Below are 23,040 nucleotides of genomic sequence, written 5' to 3' on the forward strand. Positions count from 1 at the left end.
TAACTTATTTTCGTTATAATGTAAAAGGTGAAGATAACGAACGGTGATGATCAGTCTTGAAAAAAATACAAACAATACAAATCTGTACATAGGGCACGGACCTCCGAAAATTTCAAAGGGGTGATCAGGTGCCTAGGAGGAGTAAGTATACCAAATGATGCAAATATCAAGCTTTTAATATAAAGAAATTGTTAACTTTCTATGATGTTCAAAATTCTACCTTTCTACAATCATTATTATTAATCTTTACAATTTTTTATCACTTAATAGGTTATCATTGTAAAATTTTGAATGAAAAATTAAAATCTATGCTTTTAAATTATTTATTTTACATATAATAACATGACTAAATGTATTCTCATGGTTTTTTTAAAAAAAGAAATGTATTATCTGTCCTTAAGGACCCTCTATACCCCTATGTAAATTGTATTTTTAGACTTTGAGAAAATTAGATAATGGAAAGGAGGACATCTTAAAATTTATTTTTAACATAGGGTACGTGCTTTTTTTTAAGTAGGAAAACGAAGTACTGATAAGATTGCGTTTTCTTATTCAAATGGAGTAAATAATGCAAATAACGTTTCAATTACTCTATCTTGTTTCAGATACTCAAATTTGTTATAAACTATGGCACAGAATGCATTTGCTATGTATTCTATTTTATAAAAAAAAAAAAAAAACAAATTACACAGTTCTAAGTGGTCTATTGAGAAAATATCAGCATATAACTGTATAACAGTATATTCACACATATTTTACAGGAACGCTTATATTGCACATTTTGGTATACTATAAGTCCCTTTCATTAAAATGTTTACATAAAAATAAAACTCCCTAGGTTTTTCCAAATCCGTTGAGGATGTAAATTGTTGAATGAGGAATACCCACGAACTCCTGAAAGATTGGAGCCATTACCAAAACAAACGATTCCACAGTATATTATTTCACCCTGTTTAAAACAACAGATTTTTTTTATTTAACTTACTGTTTGCTGGTTTCTTTAGTATCACCTTGATTTTTCGAACACATGTACGCAACAAAAAGAAAGAGGACGATGGTGAAAATGAATCCCAGTAACCAACAACAAAACACGATGGCCATTCTTTTTCTATATTGTGTTTAGCTAATTGCGACATTCTTCAGAACATTATTTACAAAGTACATAATCATTGCTATTTACATATGTACTCTTATAGAGATATTTCTGATATTTCTTTTTTTCTGGCTTGTTAGATGTTTAATATGGTGGTATTTATCAGAAGGATTAGCCTGGTTACTAATATGACTATGTGCTAATACAATACTAATGTATCTGAAGACATCTCGTCCTACTTAATTTTCACACTTTTAAATGCTTTTGTGTCATCTGTGCAAAACATACTTCTCAGATAAATTTCAGACTGGAGGTATTTTATAAAAATGTTAGTAAGTTAGAGAGAAAATGAAACTAATTAAAAGTTCGTTAGTTTTATTTACAAACAAAATTCTAACATCTGAAAACATGAAATGAGAAATCAACTAATTTATCATACAAATAATGACTGAGGTTGAGGGTAATATCGATTATTTTAGCCCCAGGGGATGAAATATTACCCGAAGCGGAGCAGAGGGCAATTTTTTTCGCGCCGAGGAGGCTAACACAATCAATATTATCCGAAAACACAGTCAACAATTGTTTTGTTATATGAAAAACAAAGGAAATCAATAAAGTAGTATTTTGATTTCATTCATCAAAATTCAGTAAATCATTTCTATCCAATGCATTATTCTGCACGTTGATTGTAGTTCTAGTTGTCAGGATTGTGCTACTTGGTTCTTTATCGTGACGTTATGTGTTTTGGAAGTCGCAACGGTATCATAATGTCACAATAAATCAATCTACTAATCAATAGAAAAAAAATTAAATGACCGTCAATACTTTGTGGAGAAGCTAATATCAATAAATTTTGTTATATCTTTAAAAAATGACTCCTATATAAATCTATACCAAAACGTTTAACATTTCCAATGTTTTACTGAGCGGTCATGAAACAAAACGATGTTTGATTGTAGAGTGAGATATTGGACCTGTTGATGAGATATTGGACCTCTCACGTCACACTGTGGGCGGGATCAGCTAAATCTTATTTGCATTCGTTGGTGTTAGACAGACAGAATGGAAGGAGTATTACCGCATTGTGGGTAAAGGAAATTTACATCATTGAAGGCAGCACAAGATACATGTATGTCAAAAAAAGTTAAAGTATAATAAAGCATTTATTGACTTAGCTCTCGGGCAAAATGGATTTTGTCGATCCCTCGAACTGAACTGTTTGTCTTCGGCCTAATGGCATCTGGCAACAGTTTGGTTCTTGGATCCGATAAAACACATGTTGCCCTCGAACCCAGTTAATAAATGTGTAACGTTGCCTGTTTCTCTATGAAGAGAATATAGAGACTATTCTTTACTAAGTATTACAAATTTAATAATAAATCAAAATAAATAAAATAGTAAAAATATATTTTGCTTCATAACTAGTAAAGAGCTTCCATCAAAATACAATGTGAATCGGATTTTTAAAATATTACCCTTAACCAAAGAATACAAAAATCTTAACAGGCAATACATCTCATGAGGGGTCTTTCACATATTGGTTGAAACTTGTTTCTTTCGAAAAAGAAATGCAAATGGTTGTGTCTCTGCATTTTTATCAGCGGAGAATTAATATAACAACGCATGTCTATCGTGTAAGGGAAAGAACATTATAAAGTATGGAGTAGGAAGTCAGGGTGAAAATTCTAACAACAATTCCACAAAAAAATCCAAAGATACAATGTTCTTAACCTTATAAGACAAGGTGACACCAGAGACACAAAAGCGTAATGTATATAATAATTTAAAAGTTCGTTTTATCATAAAAAGTGACGGTTGTAATTCATTAAAGAAAGTAATAAATTATTCATGTTTCCTTGTCAATTAGTAAATTTATTTACAGGCATTATAAACAAGATCAATATCAAGGATCAAATAGGAATCTCTCTCTCTCTCTCTCTCACAAGTTAATTTGTAAAATATATTTTCCTGAAAAGAATGTTTATATGTACATAATAATTCAAAACAATCTGTAATTTGGAACTGTACAATATATAGTTGAGTCGTAAATTTTAAACCATGAATTGTTTTTTCTTGCCTTTTTTCGGTTTTCTATATCCACTAGATATTTACATAAGTTACATTGTGCATTTTGTACCATTTTGACAGGTGTTTGGGTTGTATACTTGTCCTTTTCCGACAAATATCGAATATACTCTGTTTCATTTGAACCGATCCTCTTTAACTCTTTGGCTAATGAACTAGCATTTGCAAAATCCTGGCTGTTAACATAAGTTCCTTTAGGAATATAACGAGCAGCACCTTTTGGACCGTTTATGACAGGAATTAGGAGAGCCTGGTTCAAGTAAAGTGAATGCAATTTTTCTGTTGTATACTCTTTACAGATTAAATTTTCGAACGACAAAAAGAATTTGTAATTTATTTCAAACAAGGATAGGCACCTTGCCAGTTCATCGTATTGACGGCCACATTTTTTAGTACCACATGCGCCATATTTATCAATTGTCAAGTATTTACTGAGGTCTCTTACCAAATTTTCTCTCTTTGAGGGGGTCACACAATGGCTTGAGACCCAGACTGCGTCTTTCGTTTTCTTTCTAAATATAGCCCTGTAATTCCTCCTTAAGGGTTTGTGTCTTTTTTTGAATTTACCATATATTGGCAGTTGAATATCAGACTCTTCCAAATAAGACATTAATAGGTCAAAACGGTCCATCCATTCTTTGTTTGGTATGCAAGTGTGATAAGGACTTTCGACTGTGTAAAAAATCCAAACTTGATCTTTGGGTTTATTGAAAGTAATATTTGGGATGTATCGATGGCTGAACACTACAATATCTGCACTGGAAATATTATTAGTAAAGATGCAATTTGGGACGTTGCATCTAGAGCTGTTATAAAGCTTCAAATGATTGGAAATATGGGGTTCCATATCAACCCAGAATGTGCGATATATCCTTAAAGGTGTTGAGGCTGGATACACAGTCTGGATCACAAATCTATTAAACTTTATCTCAAGGGTTCGATCTGAATACAAAATTATTAGACTTAGCATAACACCGCCAATCACAATTACCATGAAATACTTCTTTGTTGGAAGGAAAATCATCGTTCTGAAAGAGATTCGTCTTTTTTTTTTTAAATTTCATTTTTGAATATGACAGAAAACAAGTGCTAATATAATTTTATGGGAAAAATTGTTGACCATATAAAACAAATACAAAAATGAATTTAAATGTTCAAAATTCATATTGATGGGATTTGAATATGTAGAAAATGCACTACATAGAATCATTGTTCTTACCTTATGTGGATTTTAGAATGAATAAAATCCAATGGTACAGGATTCTGCACTTGTTAAGTTTTTTTTTTTGGTCGGTCACTGTTAAAGGTGAATCATAATATCTATGGAAGTCAGATTTATATATTTTTTATGTTTCTTTGTAGTTAAAAAAAGCAACATTAGTTGGACTTGAATTATAATCGAAGATTATAATCTTACGTATAGTTAACATAGTAAATACCGACTGTATATAGATAGATTATATCTATATTATAGATATAGATTTATAGATTTTTATATACTTAATAAGTAAAGCTACAAAAATGAAGTATTGTGAAGGAATGCGAAAAGATTTATTGATAGTATATATATATATATATATATATATATATATATATATATATATATATATATATATATATATATATATATATATATATATATATATATATATATATATATATATATATATATATATATATATATATATATATATATATCTTGATTTACTAAATGGATATTAGTGATGGCACGGAAAGAGACGAATTGGGAATAAAAACGACACGAGATCAAGCTCAAAGTAATCCAATACATGATCAATACTGATGAAATTGCCTAAGATAGGCTTCGTTGATAAAGACTGGAAAATCAAATTTACGTAGCATTTCATGCGGCAAAATCACAAAAGGAGAAAAACTAGAAATACAAGGGGCTATCAAAAAGTTCGTGGAAAAGCGCCATAAAATTAAAACCGCTTCAGGTACATCAATGAATTTTAACACATTTAGTAAGCATCATATTTTCTATCTATAGAATAAACCATAAATCTAAAGTTTAATATTTTAATAAATTGTTAGTGTTTTTGTAAGCAATGGTACGTCCAGGCTGCGCAACCTCGAACATAACGTTTTTCTACCTGAGTATAACTGAGAAAAACTCTTTTGATATGAACATTGTCATCCAAAAATCTCGTTATTTCAGGCATGTGGTATGACAAAATTGTTCCGTAAAATTTGTAATTTTTACCCCATTCTGAAAGTTCTGTAAAATTTTATTGAATTTTTTATGGAATGTCCAAACAAATAAGAGCTGGAAAATGACGCCAAAAGGAGGAGGGGTTTCTTTTTCCAACATTCTATTAAGTTTCGCCCCTGGAAAATATGGTATAGATCTAGGAAATGTTTAAATGGGCTACAAAATAAATAAAATAAAATGCATCCAGAGCACTTGTTTTTAAATGCCCCCCCCCCCAAAAAAAAAAAAAAAGATTAAGAAAGATTAGAGATGCACAGTTATTGTGGATTTGTAGTCAGGGTGTCAAAAGTCAGTGTGACGTTGATCATGTGTGGTAGATATTGAGCTCCGACAAGCAAAATATGCTGGCATAATCTAGTGAGGATCTTTACCTATGTATATATCCATTTACAATATTATATGCATTGAAAGCAGCTGTTCATGACATTGTAAAATTATAAAAACAAGACTGGTTTAAGTCCTTGCTTAATTCAAGGGAATCTCATCAAGATAAGTGTATTGAGGTAGAGGGAGGGGACACTGAGAAACAATAACGTTGTCGGACGTCATGAAACTAAACGGCGACAGCGCCGGTGTAACGACGAAAAATGACCCCCGTAGAATTTTGACCGGGGGGTCAAATTTCTCCGTAGAAAAATGACCTCCCGGTCAATTTTCTACGGCAAGTAGGGTCATTTTTCGACCGTAGAAAACCCTTCCAGGCCGGTAATTCTACGACTCCACACACGTTGAAAAATGACCCCCATAGAAATCTGACCCCCTACTTTTTCACTTTATTTTATAATTAAACCTTTAGAAATGAGATGTGATATGCGTTAATCCGGGGTTCGGGAGGGTCTGTGATGGCCTAGAGTTTCCTGATTTTTTTTTTTCTTTCAAATGTATATTGGGGTCGGAGCAAAGTATCTTCCCCTCCTTAACGCCACTCCTCAATACTAGCATCATATACAATGTAAGTGGTATCATGTTTTTTTTTGCTTGCATCCCAATGAGTATACATTATTGAGGAGCATTAAATCTTATATATATATATATATATATATATATATATATATATATATATATATATATATATATATATATATATATATATATATATATATATATATATATATATATATATATATATATATATATATAAGGGATGTCAATTTTGTCAATAATTAATATTCGAATATTCAATGAAAGTATTCGAATATATTCGAATATTCGATAAAATCTGGGGAGGGGGGTTTAAATACCGGTATGCATCATCATACTATCATGAAAGATTTAGCGTAGGTATTCTTCTATTGGAAGTAAATTTGTATGAAGACTTTTGTATATGTGCAATAAGGAATTACATTTGATATTTGTCAATGTTTGAAATAAATAATTGATTTAAATGTAGAAAAGTATAATTTTAACAATGATACATGTGTATTTATAGTAGCTCCGAGGAACCAGTCGCCTTACCAAGGATAGTCGTATACTGTTCAGATTTCAATACATGTAATTAATTACAATTATCAATCTAATAAGAGATATGATTATAATCTTTGATACAATGTTTTTAAAATATAAACAAATATTACCATAGACAATGTTCCTAGGTAATTAACTAATTCCCCGATAATGAATAAAAAATTCATTTTGTTGTCCTCGATTCTAGATCCGATCGTATTTATTTAATAAAAACTAGGAAAATACGTTTTGTATTATACATAAAGCATTGTTGTATAATTCTTTAATACCTTACTTAAAACAAATAATTTACTAAAAAAGTAGCAAAAGAAATCAGGCGATCGAAATTGATCGCTGGTAAATTAAACAGGGATAATCCAAGCACTGTTCTAATCAAAATTTATTAAACACAGTACTTCTTTTTATGAAGTCTGAAAAAAAAATACCGAATATTCGAATCTTAAATGCATATTCGAATATCAACTTATCGAATGAATATTCGAATGTTCGAATATTCGTTGACATCCCTAATATATATAAAATCCGTTTTGTTTTTTTTTCCTTGGGTTTTGGGTTTTTTCTCACAGGTTTTGTTCCGAAAATGACATATGTTTCTGACTGACAATGTTATACCTGTTTGGAATGGATATTATCGGAAACCATTTAAAGGTCTGGACAAGTTTGTGGCCCCATACTTCTAGCTTAAAATTTGTGTCCGCTTTTAACCTGCCTCCACCCCAGCTTTTACATGTATCAGTTGTTGGATACACCAATGTATTGAAACAAAAAACGTATCGTATTATTATTTTTAAACAAAGAAAAAATTAGAGAAAGCACGGCATATGAAGCGTCCAATATGGAGATGCTATCGTTAACTGTAATTACTGCTTCATTTTTAATAGCATGTATTATCTTTTTTCCTCTTTTATGTTCATGTCCTTATTTATAACATGAATATTATTACCCCCGCTCCGAAGGAATATACCTTTTACCCTGCGAATCTCTCTGTTGTGTGTGAGGGTGAGTGTTTGTGTATGTCTGTCTGTCCGGAACAATTTTTTTTCGTTGCAATTTTCTCTGCTACAACTGATCGCAGATCCTCGAAATTTTAACACAATCTTTGGTTCGGCATGCTATGTATTGGTATTCATTTTGGTACAAATCTTGTCCGTCTGTCTGTGCGGGTGGGGTATCACTAGAGAGCATTGGCCCTTTCTTGTTTCCCCTTTAATATGTGTACTTACAAAGCATTTATTGTCTGTAGAATTATATCATTTGTATTGTAGGGAAAAAAACGATTGTATCTAAATAACGTTAACTATGAAACACTATATACATGCACAACTGTATATTGTTTGTATCAGGGTCGCTATGTGAAAAACGATAAAAGTCTCTAAAAAAATATATTGTTTACCAAAGGTAACAATAGTTTAATGCAGTATCAAAGTTTTTATTTTAGTAAATCAAAGTATTTTTTGGATATATGATTGTTAAATTTTATGTACTTAAATTTATATGTGCACATTTTTATACCGGTATTTTAGGGAACTTCGAGGGGTGATCAAAAAGTTCGTGAACTATCTCTTTATGTACAAAACCACAGTCCAGATCAATTAGTCATAAACATGTTCTATAAATTACAGCAGATGTTTGCTCTACGTTTGTGACATCACAACATAAATATGATCGACTCAATATGTAGCTGACGTGACAAAAAATGGTTGACTCAGTCGTACTTGAGCAACGATCGGCTTTGCAGTTACTGTAGCATATAATAATTTGTACAAGACTTATGAAGACAAAAGACTTGCCGGAAGTTCAATCATTAATTGGACTGATTGTTTTAGTGAAGGAAGGGAAGTGGTTAAAATGAGGTTTGTTGGGGAAGTAAGCTGGGGAAGAGATGTGTCCTCACTTGGGCAATTTGTAACGAAAGATCGCCAAATTACAGTTAGAAAAAGAGTTGAATATCTTAACAATAATATAATTATTAAGTCCCTAAATTATCGTTTACCTTAGATTTTAAACATATCATATATGATAAAAAGAAGGCGTCTATACTTTATCCACAATGGATAAACGACGCACCCAATACAAAAGAGTCGGGTTGTGATGGTCACCATGCTCATTCTGGGAAAAGATATCCTAATCCACTCATCCTATTGCCGAGATTTGGCCATCTGTAACAAATGGACTATTCTTGTTATAAAGGTGGCAGATGTGCATTCAAATCGGAGAGGATCACTTTTAAAAAAACAAGCTAAATTGATGCAAAGTATCAAATCGGCCGCAAACATATATTTTATTTTGAAGAATTTCCACAAGAAAGAGTCCAAAGAAAAAATCCAAATAGAGAAAGTATATGATCATTTTTACACTTGCTTTACTTTACTGTGCATTTTTTTACACTAGTTTACAGTGATCAATTGTTAAATATTTTATTCAAATAAAAATAAATTCATTAATATGAAAATCGGACTGCAATAAAGGATAGGAATGTATTATCATCAAATTATTTCATTCAAAGACAAATGCAACAAATATCTAAAATAATTAATTATAAATGTCTGAATGCTGACAAAAAGGACACAAGCTTCACACCCTGTGCTGAGACAATGGATTTTTGTCAATTTATAATGCCGATCAGTGCTGTGATAGGTGTGTATGTGAAGTGCAGAAAAAATTTCATTGTGTCACTTGCAACTGCAGTGTAAATTCAAAACAAAATTTAGTTCTTACTCCAATCTATTAATTATTTTAGGCACTGTAAATCATATACGAAACCCAGTACGTATTCTTTTAATATCTTATGCACAGCCCATGTTAGGGAGCAGTTAATGAAACAACTTTTTGTAAAATCATTAAATTAATAAATATCTGACGAGAAATGAAAAACAAATTGAAACATAATAACAAAATATTTAGACTTAGTTCTAAGCAATTTTAAGACTTTTATTCGTAACCTTTATATTTGTTATCAATAAGGAGTTATTCCAGTGAAGCAACAAAAAATAACGTCACATTTCCCCATGTGCACATTCTAACACAACCACAAACAGATCGGCAGCTGCTGCGGCCGATAATAATAAACACTGATACCTGATTTTATTTCTTTTATAGAAGTAATTCAATTAGTTTGCAAACTTTTTGATTACCCCTTGTATTTCTTGTATATTAACATATCATCCCAAAATTTTACATTACTAATATCAATTTTAAGAAAGGTTCAGCTTTGAAATCTCAAAAAAGTTCCCAACTAAGTTTCATAGTTAATCAAAGTATCAAAGTATTTACTACAGTTAATAATAGTAAACTATAGTTTACTATAGTTTACTATAGTAAATTTTTGTTAGGGGTGCCCTTTGACTGTGATAGAAATACTGGCAATATACTCCCCTTCCTTGATCATTATATAGATACATGTATAATCTACATTATCATGCACATATGCATTATATGACTTCTTATAAGTAGGATTTTTGATGTAAGAAAAAAATATTTTTGTGTACTTTTATCCTTAAAACTCATATTTTTAAAACCTCGTATCAAACAGCAAGATCGCTTAATTTGTATAGATGAAAGACATGGCCAGATTTTTTTTTCTATAGGCTAGCAAATTTAAAGAGTGGGATATATCCTCGTTACCCACTCCCTCAAAACTTACCACTATAGATACGCTGACACGAATCACGTACTTGAGTCGAACACACTATTTTTGGCACAGTTATATAAATTTTTTTTTGCAAACACAACTTCAATTGTGTTACCCTTACAAAAAATACTATAGTAAACTATAGTTTACTATAGTTATCTATAGTAAATCAAAGTTCCAAAGTTTTCACTATAGTAAATCAAAGTCCCAACGTTTTCACTATTATAATAGTAAATCAGAGTTGCAAAGTTTTTACTTTGGTACTATAGTTAACTATAGTAAACTATGGTTAACTATAGTTTACTATAGTATTTTTTTTTTGTTGGGTAATATTGCCAATCTTACAAAAAAAAAAAATAGGCAGAGAAGCTTTTTCATAATACAATATTCGTTTTTTTTTCCATTGGTAAAAATTATTACATGTTACTACAAAGGGGAAATACGTACTACTGTGTATAAACTTGTGTCAATTCTTAGTATACCAAACACCTCGTTTATTAATTAATTCATTTTTTTAATGTAAAAAGCTTCATTTTGTTTAGGCTTTGTTGACACTAGCAAACGACAAAAGACATTGGTAAAGATTTTGAGCTAAACATTTTTGTGTCCCTGAGATCGAATATCAGAGGAATATCAGAGGAATATTGATTTTGTGCTGTCTGTTATTTTTACACAAATTTAATCTTCCTTATATTTTTATGTGAAGTTTTATACTAGAAAATCAACGATATATATGATATCTAATTTTCTTAACAATTGTCTATTTTTTTTTCAGGCAAATTTATTTGGGTAGGGTTCGAAAACATTAATCTTTCATTTAAATTCTGAAAAAAAAACGCTTGAGACTTAATTTTCATTCTTTTTTTTAAAACTATTTACCCAGAGTAAAATTTAAAGAGGATCATTACAATTATACACAGAAACCATGCATTTTTTTTCATATATAAGTTTCTCTTTCTGACACCAGCTAAGTATAAATAATCTTGTTCTTTTTTAAATGACGACTGTGGAAACATATTTTATAAAATGTGACCAAAAAAATCTAAGAACACGTGTATATTTGCTCTTATAGTCATCGAACATCATGATAGCCTAGTTATTTGTTTTCCGTTAATGGGATAAAACATCTTGTATTATTGATGTACATGTAAGGTATAGTAATAACCGTTTGTTGTTTAAACTTTAAAGCTTTTAGGCTTCGTGATTTTACCCTATTTATTTGCCTAACAAGAATATTCCTACCACCAGTTTTTTGTATAAAAAAAGACAGGGGGTCATTATTCTACGGGGTCATTTTTCTACAACCCACACGGAGAAAAATGACCCCCAGGCCATAATTTCTACAGAAAAGTGGGTCATTTTTCTACGTAGAATATTGACCAGGGGGTCAAATTTCTACGTAGAAATATGACCCCCGGTCAATATTCTACGGGGGTCACTTTTCGTCGTTACACCTGTAATGGTGATCATATAATGTCTTTTTTATCTTATAATAATTTGGCAATTTATCAATGTATCAAGCTGAAATTTTCAGCATTTTATAAACTTTTGTTGTTTTATGTTCCTTATAAATTTTGTAAACACAGACTTCATAGCATTAATTGTATTGTATCATGTGCAGTCCACTGCCTTTTTGATAAAGTATAAACTATCGCATTTCAGCGATATAGTTATAAGAGACCCTTCATAAATAAGCAGAACAAAGCAGACACTATAGGGCAAACTGCGAAAAATGGGTTTGGTGCTCATCATTGCTGTAAATGAATTTGTTTGTGATATTCCTTTCATTTGAGATGTATAATGTTTTGCAAAGGATGAAATGAAGGATTGGTAATTGAACAGTATCTGAATGACCTCTGAATGACCTCTGAAATATCACTGAAAGGAGTCCATTATCATCTGAATGGCAGACATATTATAATTGCCTTTCAGTCGTTGTTTTTTTCTTTATCAGTTGTTTAATTTTTACCTTAGCTTTTTTTTCACTTAACCTAATGAAATGGTGTTAAATATATCTGTATTTGAATATTTAAAAAAAACGATCCTTAGAAGTATACTAGAGTGCACATGATAAAAGGGACGCAGTAACGAGTCAATCATGAATTCGATTCGCTTTATGAAAATCCATCCAAATTGATTTTCCGAATAGTTTAACATACAAAGGTCTTCCTTAAGGTCAAGATCTAGTAAATGAAAAGGACCCACTGATTTCTCAAATTTGAGAAATGAATTCCTTTAATAATCCATAACAATTATAGCCTAATAAATTAAGGTGTATCGGGGTTACTTTGGACATGATTTCAAATTGAATTCCATGAAAATGTGTCATTTTCTGCATAATTCCGTTGTAGCCGTAAATGACGGGAAAAGGTAAGTTAAAATCAATAATGACATTATAATGGATCTAGCTCCAAAAAGACAGTATTAAGTCATTTACTAGATCTTGACCTTAATTAAGTAAAATAAATTATTGTCGATGTCTTTGCGCAGCTATTAACCTGTGTCCTTGAAGAGTTTGATTGATTAAATATTTATATGTTGTTTTACGTCCCTTTCGAGATTTTTTTACTCATATGTTTAAAGACGTCACCATATATCGTGAAGGGCGTCAAATCAGCCCTATACTCGATCGGCACTCAGGGCCATTACCCAGAGTAAACAGTGTAGGAGGTTATTTTCTAAATACTTTCATAGAGTATACGAGGTTCTTGTCTAAATACCTATCCAGAGTATATAAGGCCATTTATATTGGCAATTTGAGTTAATTGTGCACTGAGAGAAAAGAAAAAGTGAAAAAAAATATCACACTTAATTCTAGTGAATAAAAAATTAATGCAAGTAAGAAGAAAGACTTTTGAAAGTAAATTCTTTGGGTGCATAAAGAGGTTGCTGGTTTAATTGTTTAATGCATTAATTTAAGGTTTGATTGAAAATTTTGGCCTATGCATGGCGCCTAGGGCAGGAGCGGAGAGTTCTCTTTATTGTACCAACGCCTATAATGTGTTTGGTACATAAATAGTATAAGCCATCCCGATGGTCGGATATGGAAATCCTGGATTCTGATTGGTTAGTTCGCTTGGTGGGTGAACTGCACTTTTTATGCAAATAAGGTGGATTCTGGTCGGTTAATGCGCTGGCTGAGTCAACCTAGTGTATCTGCACTGAGGAGTTCCACACGTGCTTAGAACGTAATAGTTCATGAGAAGAATCTGAAAATGTGAAAAGTTTACAGAACGGACGGCAGTGAAAATGTGATCAGAAAAGTTCACTTAAGTTTTCAGTTAAGGTGAGCTAAAAATGTCGACCCTAATCCCAATTATATCGGCACATGTATAAAAAAATTAAAAATAACACAAAAAATATTTTTTAGATAATCATTACTAACTAAATAAAAATTATATTAACGTTCACTCTCCTGGTATATATAACAAGAATAAAAGAAAGATCTATCATGAATTATGGCATCTTGGCATATCTTAGTGGTGTACAGCAATCCTGGACACACTTTTCTAACTAAGGTCAAATTTCTAGGCCACGGATGATACTTCCTTCTAAAAGTGTTCTCACAGATGATGAACATGAAAAATGTAAAAGGCCTGTCTTCTCTCATTCAAAAGTTATTACTAATGTTAAAAATTTTCTTTAGTACTGTAGGTGAAACTTCAAGGTCATATATTTTTAAAAGTAAATCAATCTTTAAGATCAAGGTTATGTGGTCAAAAATCAGAGAAACTTTAGATTCTGTGTCCTTGTTACAGGTAATGCACATCTCAAATTAAAACATCTTATCTTCTCTCATTCAAAAGCTACCCTCAACGTTAACATTTTGAAAAGTAAGTCAAACTTCAAGGTCAAGGTTACAGTAAAAAAAATCAAAATATATTTGGAAAGGTCCTGTCATAGGTATGTAAAAAATGAAAGCTCTATCGTTTCTTATTCAAATGTTATTCATGACCAAAGTAAAAGTTTTTGTGACAGACAGACTGATAGACGGACGAAGGTGGAGGCCAAAGACAATGCAAGAATCTACACCGACAGAATCTATTTATAACTATGATACAAAACCACTTAGTAAATATTTATTTCAAAGCAACAGTTTATTTCACATCAAACACGCATTAATGACGAAGACTTCCACACACAGAAGAAATACATTGTATGTACCAAGTATGAATCAGTTTTTGGAGTCCTGGAGATTTTTTTTCTGTCAAACTTTATTATCCTTCTCTATCTCGTGTACATCAAGAATAAATAAAAATATGGAGGTACTTTATTGCCTGAGAATATTGTTGAAGAAATGATAGCATTATATTAATCAGAGGTCTAAAATAGTTCGGTGTTGAACCACGCAGAAAGATGCTGACCGGTTGCTGAGATGTTGGACCGCTATGTTGTTTTTTATGTCAAATTTAATTTGAATTTTTAATTTTCGCCCCGAGCGGGATGGTCTGAATTGAATTAACATGCTATATCTAATTTGCTTTCTTTGGAGTTCGACAGTTACGAATTGAACGATTTAAATCCACATTGAAGATAATGAAATTTACAGCAAAATTTTGACAACTGTAAACAGGAAACGAGAGCAAAGTTTGTATTGGAATTAAGTTTTGCTGATTCTAGAAGTGGTGTAAATCAGATTTGGATCCTTAAAAACTCGAAAGAACTTTTAAAAACTTTAAAGTCACCAATTTTTTTCCAAATGTCTATAACATCAAAACTATTCTACACTTTATACAACAATTCCTCACGATAAATTAAAATCTAGACATTTTGATATCATAGACAACTGCTTCTTAAATAAAACGGAACTCGGAAATTTTCACATCTTGTGATTGGTCATCAGCAAAAATACTTCGTTAAAAGCCACTCTGATTGTACACACAAGTGCTCTGAAGTTGATATTAAAAGGATCCTGGAGTTCCTCATTGACAACATTTATGTAGTCTTCGGAGACCAAGTTTTCCAACAAACAGTTGGAATTGCTATGGGCATTAATTGTATTCCTTTGTTAGCTGACCTGTTTTATATTCTTTTGAAGAAGAATTTATTCAAAAAGTCTACACGAGAAGAGGAAAACACTAGCTGTGGATGATGTTTTATCAATTAACAAAAGTTATTTTCATGTCGACTCGATATCCCAGTGAATTTAAAAAAAAAAACCCAGAGTCTGCCACATCTAGCTGTTTCATATTAGATGTTTTATTGACTATAGACGATAAAGGCCAATTAACAACTATATTATATGACAAACGAGATGACTTTAGCTTTTCAATCGTATTATTTTCTTAATTATGTAGTAATATTCCACTATCACCTTCTTATGGTGTTTATGTCTGCCAACTTATTGGCTACTCAAGAGCTTGCTCTGAAACGATCAATTTTTAAAGCGAGGCAGGCTCCACACTGATAAGTTGATATTACAGGGATTTCAACATCCTCGTTTAAAGTCAGTATTTCGTAAATTTCGTGGTCGTTATAATGACCTTGTTAGCAAATATAGCCTATTATTGTGTCGTATTTTGGCTGACTTGTTTTAAGCCTTTGTTTTTGGACTGAATTAACTTCGGATAGTTCCGTCTACCTGATCAATACATAGGGATCACGGAGGGTGTGACCGGTCAACAGGGGATGCTTACTCTTCCTAGGCACCTGATCCCACCTCTGGAATTCCCAGGGATCCGTGTTTTATGCCTTCTTCATATAATTATATTGTTCATGGAATTTTGTTTAGATCGATCACTGTTCGTTATTTTAACTTTTAACATTTTGAAGGTTTAACAAAACATTTATTGACTGAATTCTCGGACAAAATGCGATTTCCCGAGCCCTCATACAAAACTGTTGCCTTCGGCTTAATGGTCTCAGTCAAAAATTGTATCATATCGTTTCAAAATGTTTTTTAAAGAAATCTTCAATATTTTTATCCCACGTTTTCTAAGGTGATATTTTACTTACAAATAACGTCTTTGACACAATGATTTATGTTGGAATCATCAGCATCGCTTGGTCCTTCCGAACACACATATAAAACAAGGAGAAAAAGAACGATAACGAAGAACATTCCCAGCATCACAATACAAAACACGACGGCCATTCCTTCTCCTTTGTTTTTATCTTCGTACAAGGTTCTTCAGAACAATACTAACATAAACATAGCTAAGCACGCACTTTTATGGAAGTTCTATGGAAGTTCTGTATTATTGTTGACTTGTTCTTTTCTTGTTTGTGGTATTTATCTACAATACAAAGATGGTTACTAATAAGATTCTCAATTAAAATATATTAAATGCCGAGTCCTCACTCTTAAAAATGTATGTTTCTAAATGCCTCTATATAACTGTTCTACAAAACATATTTTTCATATATATATTTCACCTTGGAGTTCATTTGTTTTTTTTTAAATTAATATGATTGCTTTTATCAACAATTTTAATATGACTGCTAAAAATACTCTCAATTATGCATGTAATGTATCGAATGACAAGTCTCCTACTTTAAAATGTTTTTAAAGTAAATTCTGTGCAAAACATATTTTTCAGATATATTCAGATTGGTTATAGGTGATATCTTTTCCCTTTTTTTTTATCATTTTTATTTATATGAATATGTTATACAATTCAAACAAATACATACAAAGTTCCAAAATACAATGTAATGTAACATACAATTGATTTTTCTGATAATGTTAACAAATTATTGACATTGTTTACACGGAAAATTTCGCTTTTCTATCAATCCAATTGCTTAATCTATTTTCAATAAAAGATAAATTATTAACAATGCCACCAATATCTGTATAAGCATTGTAAATGTGCAAATTAATGATTTGAAATTCTTCATGTATTTTTTTTTTAAATTCTCGGCTTCCATAGGGCAAAGTGTTTGCATTTTAGTCCCCTGTATACGTATCGTAAAAAGCATATTCTTCGGTTTCGCGAAAATGATTATCACCTGTAATTTTTTAAACTGTAAAAAAACATCAAAACAATTAAAATCTTCAAAACGTTTCTAGACAAATGTTAGAGATATGATTATAATCAGCAATGATTCCTCAAAGTTCATTTTCACTGGATCCAGTATGGGTTAATTCGTAATGTATTGAAAATTAATTACCCGATTGAAAAGTCGTTGTTACTCATAGACATTCTGGCAGCCAGATCGTTGATTATAATGAGCAGCGAGCTATCTAACAAAATTACTCCATGGTTGCAGCCTAGTGTCAAGCTGAAATGATTACACATGTATATTGACAACACATTACACTTTTGAGAGTATTCTACTTTACTTATCGACACCTATCTTCCAAATCGTTAAATTATTCTAGTGAACAACTATCCTTCAACTAAAGTTTAAAAAGCATGTCCCCTGGATCCAGAAGTATGACAGATTGCCTTCGGATTAAGAAGAATCCTGAAAGATGTGAAATTACATATATAAATTATATAAAGTTTAATTTCAAAAGTAACAGCAAAGGATTATCAGTACACACAAGTACTCTGAAGTTGATATTAAAAAGATGCTTGAGTTTCTGATTGACAATATGTACGTGGTTTTTGGAGATCAGGTTTTCCAAAAATCTATTGGATTTCCCATGGGTATCAATTGCGCCCTGTTATTGGCAGACCTATTTTTGTATTCAAATGAAGCAGAATTTGATCAAAATCTTATACGTGAAAAGAATAAAACACTTGCCTTCAACTCGACATTTAGATATATCGACGACGTATTGTCAATTAACAATGGTTATTTCCATTCTTATGTCGATACGACATATCCTGGTGAGCTTGAAATAAAAGATTCCATAGAGTCTGATACATCTGTTTCATATTCGGATATTTTATTTGAAAAAGACGTTAATGGTAATCTAACAACCAAGCTTTATGATAAACGTGATTACTTTAACTTTTCAATCGTCAACTTCCCTTAATCATGCAGCAATATATCTTCATCACCTGCATACGGGGTTTATATCTCTCAATTGATTCAATACGCAAGAGCATGCTCTACGTATGAACAATTTCTAAAACGAGGTAAGTTATTGACAAACAAGTTGGTGAAACAAGAATATCAGAAGTCTTGTTTAATGTCGTCATTTCGTAAGTTCTATGGTCGATACAATGACCTTGTCAGTAAATACAAGTTATCATGAATTCAAATGCTGACTGACTTTTTTCATACTAATTGTTAGGCCAGTATTTACACACTGAATTGTCGACGGATTTTTCCGCTATTTCCCAGTCATAATAAGGAGCACACGGCGGGTGTGACCGGTCAGCAGGGAATGCTCACTCCTCCATGGCACTTGATCCCACCTCGTTATCTTCATATACATTTCAGTATTACAATGGCACATGGATATACAGGAAGTGAAACTAGAACAAAAGTACTTGCATTTTGAAGTTCTTTTCAGAGTATAAAAGAGAAATAAAATTTGCGTGTAATATATATTTTTTGCGATCGGTATTTATAAAATTCAAGACATTTCTTTCTATAGTGTTGCCTATTTGATACAAATTGTACATTTACAATTGAACATAATTTTTGTGTTCAACAGAAAAAGGTCATCAGGTGTTCTTTATAAGGGAGCACAATCCTTAATTAGCTTTGTAAATTTCATATTGTATAATGTATTAGCAAATATTTCTGGGAGACACGGAACCACTACCGATTCATAAGGATCGACCTAGTGAAATACTAATCTAGAGATATAAAACTGTTTACATGATCATAAATCATAATTGTGGACATCAATGCATTATTCTTCGTTTTTATGCTGTTGAATTCATACCCGTGTTACAACGCACTTTGAAAAATTACGCAGTTTGAATTTTTTTTTCAAAGTGCGTTAAATTTGGGACCAAGTTAACGCACTTTGAAAAAAATTATTTCTTTTCAAAGTGCGTTAATATCGATCATATTAACGCACTTTGAAAAAAAATGTGCTCGACTTGGTCAATATTCTTACAAATTTTAGGTATGATAAATAATTATTTGAACCTGGTTGAATAACTTTTCGGTGGTGACGTCACTTCAGGATTCGAGATATAGACGTTTTAAAGATTTTGTTCCCAAAGGTTCTCGTAAATGTTATGAAAAGGAAATGGGTCTTTTAGAAATAATGGAGGAATTTTTGTTTAATAACACAGCGATTTTTTTCTGTGTATAATAAGTTCGGTAGAAGTAGGGCTCGATCGCATTTTTCTTAGGGAAAATGGCGCAATTTTATGATTTTTTCCATACCATGAATATTCTCTTTCTCTCTCTCTCTAAACGAATTAAAATTCAGTACTAAGGACTTACTTATATTTCTAAACTTATTTAGAAATTTCTTTTTTTTTTTTTTTTAAATATGACCCTTGGGGGTACAAGAAATGCAACAAAATAAGGACCAAGTTTGTATGCTACTGAAATATGATGGTCTTTTTATAGCTATTTGATAAGAATTTGGACGTATAAAAAAAAGTTTATTCCCGCACTATATGATGGCCTTTTTAAAGGTTATTTAATCAATATCAAGATGTATAAAAAAAATTATTCATGCATTTTATGCAAGTGTCGTTTACTAATCATTGAATTAGAGATTCATATAATGAGTACACGACAATTTGTCATATACAAATTTAAATTGAAAAATGCTTAATTTTTGTAGAGGACACAAGTATTGTTTGTTTGTTTTTTCTTTGTATTGTATTTGATTTTGCAAAGCTACTTTGGCCAAAGTATAGTCAGTTGGTTATTGTTGCAGCGATATGGCTCTCTTCTTTAATATAATATGGTGTGTGTGTGTGTTTTTTTTTTCTCAGGAAAGCTTATCTCAATTTTTTCTTCTATTTAAAAACTCAAATTTATTGAGATAAAGTATATCAATGTCGTACCAGCTATGTAAACAGGCCCGTAGGAAGCAATTTCACTTTGAGGGGGCACAACTATACATTTTCAGTTGAAGGGGCACTATCAACTACCAAAATTTCACTTTGGGTAGGAAAGATATGGGCTAAGGGACCTTCTACCTGTCTCTTCCTCGCTCTCGATGATGGTAGATAAATTCATCAGTTTTTCGAAAGAAATACAACAAAATAATATTGTCCATTACTAAAATCTAAGTTCAGAATTTTTGTTTTATACGTATTTTTTCAAAGTGCGTTAAGTGTCTCCATGGTAAAAAATGCTGATGTTCACTCTTAACGCACTTTGAAAAAAATTTTTCAAAGTACGTTGATTTTGTCCCAAATTTAACGCACTTTGAAATTTTTTTTCAAAGTGCGTTGATTTTGTCCCAGTTTTAACGCACTTCGAATTTTTTTTTTAAAGTGCGTAATTTTTTCAAAGTGCGTTGCCACATACCCGGTTTGATGATCAAAATTGAACAACACAGCTCGATTTCCAACGGACTACATGTAGGCTCTGAATTCCGAATCGGTGAGTCTTATTTTTCTACAATGAAACGTGACCTCCCGAGTCAGTTTCCAACCCGGCTCAATATTCGATCTTTGTTACACCTTCGGCAGTGCCTTTGGTTAACGTAATTTGTATATCTTTGTACATAGTCTACTTAATTGAAATTGTCGATATTCGTAAACAGCAGGTCGTATTAAAAACAATACAATTTTATAATTAAAGTTTAGTGTCCGCAGTGCTAGCAATGATTATCAGCACAGATGTCACAATACAATGCTTTATTTCTTATAAAATTAGAGAATTTTTCTCTTGGATATCAAATAGACAACATGTTCGCATTATCAGTATGAGCATGCAATGAATCCTCTATACCAAAACTGTGAATGTCATGATAACATAATGTAGAGTCAATCAGGCCCCAGGGTGAAGCTAACTTGGTCTCATATTCAAAGTGCATAAAAATCTTTTTATTGCTGGACATCAAGCAGTCGAACTGTTGGCATGATTACAATATTCAACGAATGTCTAGCAGATTAGAGAAATTTGATCATGTCTACTGAGTCCAGAATCTAGAACCTAGGGTGGAATAAATTGGTAATGTATTGAAAATTTATTCTACCCTTTAAAAAAAATCAGAAAAGTATCTTTTTATCTTTTTGCTACGAAATTTACCATTGATACACGAGGGATTCGCGCATCTGTCAACTGAGAATCACGAATTTTAAGCTATGGCCAGCTGAAGATCCATCTTAGGACTTGTCCTCTCCACAATATTGATCATAATGAAATAATATTATACATCCTTCAAAAATATGTTCAAGGGCAAAAACAAGAAAAAAATAACCCTGCATATACAGTATTATCCCCCCCCCCCCCTGAAATGCCAAATTCGATTATGAAGATTCGAAGATCCTCTTCTGTGACACATTTTTTTTCCTGAGAATTACATGTATTAATGTGAGGGATATCCATTATAAATGTTCCACTTTTTATTTTGGGTCAATGAAAAACAAGGCAAAATGTTACTATAAAAAGAACTTTAGGGTGATATGCAGTTTTTTCCCTAATAACTGAGAAATAAATTCAAAGCAGATAGACGCAGTCTGACAAGTGTAAAAATTATAAAAATAGCCAGACTTAGTTTAGCAAGCTTCATAACAATTTGTGCACTCATAAGTTATGGACCCTGCAATGTCAAATTTTGAATATTCTTGCAGTTTTGCAAATTATACAAATGATCTGTGATCACGGTCTTGAAATGATATCGAAACATGTAGATCAAGCTTTTTACTCTATATATCATTTACTAATTAAAGAAAATAGAAGAACTAAAATATCGTATAAAAACATACAATTTTCTCCAAACGCCTTCATACCAAAAATATTTTATCTAGTAATTATAATTTTGTTGATCAATCAATTTTCCATGCCAAGAAATCCCGTCCATTTTTCCACAGCGATGGAGTCAATAAAAGTGTAATAGATGCAAATCACCCATATTCCCCTAACGCTGGCGAGACAATTAACGGCAGCAGATTTGAGGGGGTGGATCCTTAGTTTTCCGTTTTCTTAGTCAAAGAAAAATAAACTTCTACCCCAGGAAGTAGCCTCCTATGCCCTGAAAAAAATAGTTCCTGTCAAAAACCTTTATTTATTTACAAAATATGAAAAATGCACTAGACACAGGTACCAAAATTGTAAAAATAGACTGGAAGGAAATTAAAAACAAAAATTCAAAAGGAAAAAATTATAATTTTATATGTATGGAACTATTTGAACAAACTAAGTACATTGTTATGATAAGCAAGGACACCTCTTCCAAAATACTGAAATTCATGGCCCCAGGGACACAATCGACTAAGTTCATTTTCATTGGTCAATTACCGGTATGATACCTTAATAAGGCGCGAGACTTCCACAACAACCAAGTTCATCGTGCCCGATGTTAATTTATACTAGGAAAAAAATATTTTGATATATAAACACTGAAAAATTTGAAAGGCGTCTAATTTTTATTGAACAATTAATTAGTTCACTACAATTTATTTCACTTTCTTTTTCTTCTTTTTTTACTTTTTTAACTGCATATGATTTGCATGGAAAATCGCCCCTCCCCCCCTTTAAAAAAAAAACAAC

The sequence above is a fragment of the Saccostrea echinata genome, unplaced genomic scaffold (genome assembly GCF_033153115.1).
Source record: "Saccostrea echinata isolate AGI-Se365-2 ecotype Australia unplaced genomic scaffold, CSIRO_AGI_Sech_v1 ptg000028l, whole genome shotgun sequence".
Classification (NCBI taxonomy): Eukaryota; Metazoa; Mollusca; class Bivalvia; order Ostreida; family Ostreidae; genus Saccostrea; species Saccostrea echinata.